The 6822-nt window shown below is 45.5% G+C and overlaps 1 protein-coding gene across 6 annotated transcripts in view; it reads left to right on the forward strand.

Moving 5' to 3' along the window:
* Nucleotides 1–6822, forward strand: part of CACNB4 (calcium voltage-gated channel auxiliary subunit beta 4) — a 75693-nt gene that overhangs the window by 20805 nt on the left and 48066 nt on the right. The window lies entirely within an intron of this gene.

The following is a 6822-nucleotide window of genomic DNA, read 5'->3' on the forward strand; positions in this document are numbered from 1 at the left end:
TCACCCTGAACAGAGCTCAGGTGCCTCAATTCATCCCAGATTCCCACCAGTGCCCAGGGATCCCTAACTCTTGTCCTGTCCCAAGTCACTGCTGTGCCTGGATGTGCTGGTGCAGATCCCACCTGGACTGTGGAAGAAGAGGGGGGATTTTTTGGCACCTTGGTGTCTGTTTGGAGCCAGACCCGCACTCCTCCTCCTGGAAATGTTCCCCTTGGTTTCCTTCAAGAATTGCCAGTGGAAGGGAAGGAACCTTTCAAATGGAGACAGAGCAGAAACACGGAAACAAGGTTTTTCCCTGTTTCTGGGGAGAGCCACAAAGATGATGATCAGTCATCATTTCCAGCATTTTTACCCAGATTGTGTGTCCTGCTCCTGGATGGGGAGAACATCACAAAGTTCCATCAGGTACATAAGGAAGGGTCTCCCAGAGACTCCACAGGCAAGAACTCAACTTCCTTAAATCTGCAGAGCTAAATCCGTGACTCTTTGTTCTTCTCCACGCGGTTCCCAAGGAATTCTGACTCAGTATTTAAAGAAACCAGGTTCCATGAGTGGTTCCTCATCCATTGATCTGTTTTTTCTGGATCAGTGTCTCCACTTGGATTGGTGTCATGGAAATCTACTGAGCTGAACTGAGGGCTTCCCTCCAGTCCCTCGCCATGGAATTCCAAGGGCTGTGCTGCAGTGTGTGATAATTGGATTATAAAGCAGAAGGAACTGCAATAAAATCAAGCTAATCAAGCTTAAAATCAAGCTTACAATCCCTGTAAAATCCCGTGGAGAAGCAGCAAACTAGAGATAAGTTTGAGCTGTGTTTGCCTTGTTTTATTTATTTATTTCTTCCTTTAACCTCTGGAGAAGAACAGCAAATCCTTCTTAGCACTGGGACTTCAAAGCTCTTTGTCTGACTCCTTTTCAGACACCCTTTGTCTGAGTCTGTTACCATAAATACAAAAAAAAAGCTGTAGTTTTACTGGTTTAGCTAAAGAAAAAAAAATCTCCAGGAGATCTTGTGCTTTACAGCAGCTGGAATTTCATTTTGACTCCCAGGGTTGCCTTTGTCCAGCTCCAACTGCTCACTCAAAACTTTATTTTCTTTAAAGAGCTGTTACTTGATACTTGTAATTTATCAAAAATATATTTCAAGCGACCTTTTTATGAGTGTTTGTTGACCAAAATGCAAATATTTAGATGCATTTGGGAACTTTGCACTGACCAGGAGCTTTCTGGGCTGTGCCTTCCGTGAGACTGGAAAATCCTTCTGCTCATTGCCGTGTAGTGGTCGGATGGGATGTAGCTGATGTATTCCCAGGACACTTCCAGTGCTCCTTCCCTGTTACAGATTCCCTGCAGCTTTGCTGTTCTCAGCCCCAGGAGGGGGATTGTTTCAATCCTGCTTTCCCACTCCTTGGGTAAAGCAGCAGCAGCTTCCCATAAACTCTGTCATCTGCTCTTAGCGATGCTTTCCCATCATCCCAACAGTTTCAGCCCGAAGTGTTGCATAGAAACACTCAGCATCAGCACTTCTGGCAGCTCAGGAGATTGATTAACATCCAGAAGGAAAGCAGAGGAGCTTAAAATAAGAAATAAAACAAGCCCTTAATCCTTTGGCCCACACGGTTCTTGGCATGGAAGATAAAGATTTGTGTCTTCTCTAAAAACAGAACCAGCCCATCTCCCTTCCAGCCAAGAAATACGACACAGTGCCAGCCAGAAATCCACTCTGGCTTCTCGGGGTGGCACCTGGAGTGGGATTTTGGAGCTTCCCAGCAGCCTGGGGGGCACCGGGGTTTCCGTGCTCAGTGTGGGGATATCCCCGTGACTTCATATGGAGGTCCTTCATCCCAAGCTCCACGTCTTTCCGAGGGATCCCCGCGTTCCCACAGGGCTGGAGCTCCGAGCCGTGACTTGGAGCATTTTGCAGGTAATTTGGGATTTGCTTCACTCCATCCTGTGCACCGGTGGAAGCCACAGCTGGAGTTGGCTGGAGCTGTTAAAACCTCGGAGCACATTCATCACCTGCCTCAGGAGGTGCAGAGAATCTGCTCTTCCCTACCAACAACCCTCTGGAAGGCCGTGGTTGTGGATCCAATTCCCTGCAGCTCAGCTTCCTCCAAATCCCCGGGAAAGAGGCGTTTCACAAGCAGTTAAATATAGAGGATACCTACAAATGTAGCCCAGTTACCTCTCGTTGTAGGTGCTTTAAAGCAAGAGGAAGTGACACTGAAGTCTTCACACTCGCTGTAATTATAGCAGCCTTTATGTAACAGAGTCAGAGAACTGTGCTTAGGAATAGGTGGCACCTCACTTCCTCCAGAACTTTCAAATTAGGCCCTACCAGGCTAATTTATTACTTGAAATGCAAAGAATTAAAAGCACGGCATCCAGCAGTCTGGTGGAATAAAAGCTTTAAATCCGCAGAACTTTCCATGCCAGGACATATCCCAAACAGCAGAATCCTCTGTGCCACGACATATCCCAAAGAGCAGAATCCTCTGTGCCAGGACATATCCCAAAGAGCAGAATCCTTCCTTCACAATCCCTCTTTCTTTTGAAGCAGAAATCCATCCCGATTCCCGTGGTGGCTTTGAGGACTGTCCAGTACCACAAATGCCATCCCGTTTTCTTTGCTGGTCAGATGTTGGAAAACAGGGATCTCAGGAGGTTCTCCTGTCCCCACCTCCACCCCAAGGCAGAGCTGCTGCCAGCGAACCAGATTCTCACCTAACCTGTGTTATAAAACAGAGGAGGAGGGAGAGAGGGAAAGAAATGGCTTTGGAGGGAGAAGGGGTGGGAATTATGGATTCCCACAACATGCTGAGTTGGAAGGGACCCACAGAGATCATCGAGTCCAAGCCTTGGCCCTGCACAGGCCCATCCCCATGGGCCTGAGAGCAATTGGGCTGTGCCAGATAACTTAGGAGAGTGAGGGCCTGGCCTCCTTCCAAGGGATGGAAGCGGGTTGTGCCTGCGGCGGATTGCCCAGGAATGCTGACGGGCCTTTTCCCTGCTGTTAATGGAACAGGTCCTTGGGCTGCTTTGCTGACTGCAACCAGAGCAGCATTCCAGGGGGGACAGCAATTTGCTTCCACGGGCCCCAGGATCCCGGCAAGGGAAGATGAAACCCAAAGTTTATGTTCCATAGGAGGGATGCTGATGGAGAGGGCGGGTTTGGAGCCCTCTGGAAGGAGTGGATTCATATCCAAACGTGCCATTAACGTGAGCACTAATGCATTTTGTTAATGTGCCCTTGTGTTCCGTGGGAATTCTGCCTCATTGCTCCCAAGGACTGTTACAAACCCGGGATTGTGACCTTACATGAGAGCAGGGAGAGGCCCTAAAGGCCTTCCCTGCGTTGGGGTTTTGTTGCTCCAGGGTCGATATTCCCATCCATCCTTCTCTCCCCCAAAAACAAGGCATTAGACCTGCAGTGCTGCTGCTCTGCTGGACTCCCAGGGAGCTCATGCTGGTGAGATCCCAGGTGGCAGTGGGATTTGTTGGAGTACAGAGGAGAGAGAACTTGCTGACTTACATTGCTGTTGGCGCAGTGCGGTGCTGGGGCGTTCCCTGACTTGGCAATCTGGTGCCATTTATTCCAAGAGCACTTTGCTGTGTTTATGCAAATAGTTCATTGCTACATGTCCTGAAAGAACCCCACAAGTGCTGTCATTTGATTGAGGAATCATCAGATCGGGCTCGAAATAAAATTTCCCGTGGTTCTGTGTTCGTGCCATGGGGGAAAAAAAAAAACCCAACCAGTACTGCCACGTTTGGGAAGCTCAGAAATGGCTAAAGAATTGATACTTTGGGAGAGATGGATGCACATCTCGAGGAGGTTTCCTTTGTACTCGAGAAAAGGTGGGTTCTAATAAAGAAAGAGAAGGATGTGACTATTTCCAGAGGCATTTTCTGGAATCAGATTCCATTTGCTGTATTGACCCAGGGTGTTGGAGGGAGTGGCCGAGCCTCCTTTACAGCGATTTTACAGAATATTCTGGGTTGGAAGGGACCCACAGGGATCATTGAGTCTGACTCTTAAGTGAGCGGCCCCTACAGGGATCAGAGAAAAAAAAAAGTATAATGCAGCAACTGAAACCATTCAAAAAATTACATTTTTTTAAAGGGTTAGACCTTGCAAAGCCTCAGTTCAGCCGATTTCCCTATTGGACATTTCTTGGATAAATCACCTCATTAAAAATGGCCTTTGATTTAGAGTTCCCCCATATACAGGGATTTGTACTTGGGCATTTTAGACACACGGCTGGGAAAAAAAATTAGAAATACAGGAACTCTTGCATTTTATTTCTTTTTTTTGGCTCTGTTGATAATTTTTTCCAGCTCAGACCATGAAAACAAGTCTCTCATGTTCACACACACACAAACTGCTGGGTTTGGATGCTCGTTCCTTTAGTGTCAGCCAAGTGCAGAGCAAAGCTGACAGGTACCAGAGCCTTTCTGTGTGGCCTGAGGCAGTGGAATTCCCTGTTTAATAACATCAGATCATCCGGATTCTCTTTAGGAAACAGGCCAGGGGTGATTTTGATCTCTCCAAACCTCACTTAATGCGTGACCCTCATCTTTTGTTGCGGTGGGGGTTTTTTTTTGTTCGTTTGAGCCGCTCCTCAGGGAGCTCAGCTCCAAAAGATGGAGCTTTTAAGTGCCTTCCTGTTGTGCCCTTTCCATTTTGCTGAGCCATTCTAGAAGTTGAAACCAAAGAGATTTGACTTTCTGGAATCCCACCCGTAAATCCAGTGTAAAGTCCCTGTGCCTTACACGATGGAATAGGGGTGGCTTGTCACTGAAATGAATTTGGAGCTATTTTCCTTACCCTGTTTATCCATCTTCCCTTCTTCAAACCTTCCTTGCTCCCTGCTTCTGAGCTCCATCCATCCCCCTGTTCCTCCAGTATATTTATTATATTTATATTACTTTTCAGACGACTTACAAGGGCTGGATGTGTCCCTCTCTCACCTCGGTGCGTTACCTCCTCTTGGATAAATTAACTCATAATATTCAAAACAGCCTCTGATTCAGAATTCCTCTATAGACAGGGATTTGTATTTAAGATTTTAGAAACACGGCTGGGGAAAAAACCTGAGAAATCCAGGAGTTCTTGCAATTGTTTTTTGTTCTCTGTTGATAATTTTCTCCAACTCCAACCATGGAAATGGGTGTTTAATGTGGAAGTTTGGGCTGACTCAGGTTTGCTCTGTCAGTCCAGGTCTATCCCACGTCCTCTCCCTGGTGCTGGGAACAGGGTGTTGTCCCAGGAGGGCAGGATTTGAGGATGCTGGAAGGGATTCAGACCCCCCCAACCCCAACTGAACAACCCCATCACTGCATTTTAGGCACCCGAGTTAAATTGTTGAAGTAGGTTGTGCAATTTTCCCTTCTGTTTAGATCTTTCCCGAGTACAATCCCAATTTAATGAGCTGTGTGTATTTTTATAGCATCTTTTAGGAGCCTTTCAAGTTGAGTCATTAAATATGTATTTTTAATAACCTCTGTGTCTTAAAAGCACAATGTGAAATGTAAGGACTGGAAATCAAATAGTGATTCCCCTGACTTCTGCATTAAATTATTTCATTACAAACCCATGTGAAGTTCAGACACTTTTTGTTCTTGTGATTTCAAAGCATTTTTTAAAATTTTGAGTTGACAAATGATTCTGATCTTTAAATCTGTAACATCACAGATCTTCGAGGTGGGGAGGGAACCTGCTTTGTAGCACAGGATGTAAAAATTAACTCTTGTATAGGGAGTTTAATGAACATTTTAAAGACCGTCTTAGAGCTGAGATCCTTCTCCTTCAGAAGAAGTACTAACTTGGGAATAATACCTAGCATAACTTCGGGGAACCTTTGATGAAATTTGTAAGAAACTGTGAATATGGTAAAAATAACACCTTTGGCTTTACTTCAGATGGTTTTTTGACGCTTCCCAAGGGATTAATGGGAACTCTGCAGAACTAAATGAAGCTTTTGGAAGGAAAAGTAGATGAAGCAAATGGAAAAGGCAAATAGGAAGCGTTTGTGAACACAGCAGTGTTGGATCAGATTGCACTGAAGATGAGATTTAAAGTAATTGTTTTAATAAGGATAGGAAGTAAATTGTAAATTAGTCTCATCATTATTTTTTAATTATCTATTTACTTTTTATTCACGTAGTGTTACACCAGAAGCTTCAGTCTTAAAGCTCCAGCAGGAACCAGTTTAGAGATTTTGTGTCTTAATAGAGTTATAAATAAGGTTCAAACTTCTGTTCTTTTAATTCTCGGTGTTCGGGGTTTGGTTTGCTCATCTTCTTTTAATTCTTAGTGTTTAATCTTAGTGCCTTAGTGTTTAATTCTTGTTTCCAGGCATGGCGTGGGGGGAGTTCTCCTCAGAAACAAACTGCTGTTCTCTGGGATCTTGGAGGAAGCGAGGCTGTATTTTATTGTAAATAAATCACAGAGTATTTAGGGTTGGAAGGGGCCTCTGGAGATCATTTAGTCCATCCGGGGTCACCTGGAGCAGGTGACACAGGGACGTGTCCAGGTGGGTTTGGGATGTCTCTGGATTAGGGAGACTCCACACCCTCCCTGGGCAGTTGTTCCAGGGCTCTACCACCCTCCATGGAAAGAAGTTCTTCCTCGTGTTGAGGTGAAACTTGTGCTTTAATTTACGGCCGCTGCTCCTCGTCCTGTCCCTGGGCACCACCAGAGTCTGGCACCATCCTCTTGGCACCACCTGCCTCTGAGGTACTTACATCCATTAATGAGATCCCCTCTGTCTTCTCTAGACTAAGCAGATGTCGTTTTATTATAAATCAAATCTATTTTAC

The sequence above is a fragment of the Neopelma chrysocephalum genome, unplaced genomic scaffold (assembly GCF_003984885.1).
Source record: "Neopelma chrysocephalum unplaced genomic scaffold, ASM398488v2 Primary Assembly neopelma1_103b, whole genome shotgun sequence".
Lineage (NCBI taxonomy): Eukaryota > Metazoa > Chordata > Aves > Passeriformes > Pipridae > Neopelma > Neopelma chrysocephalum.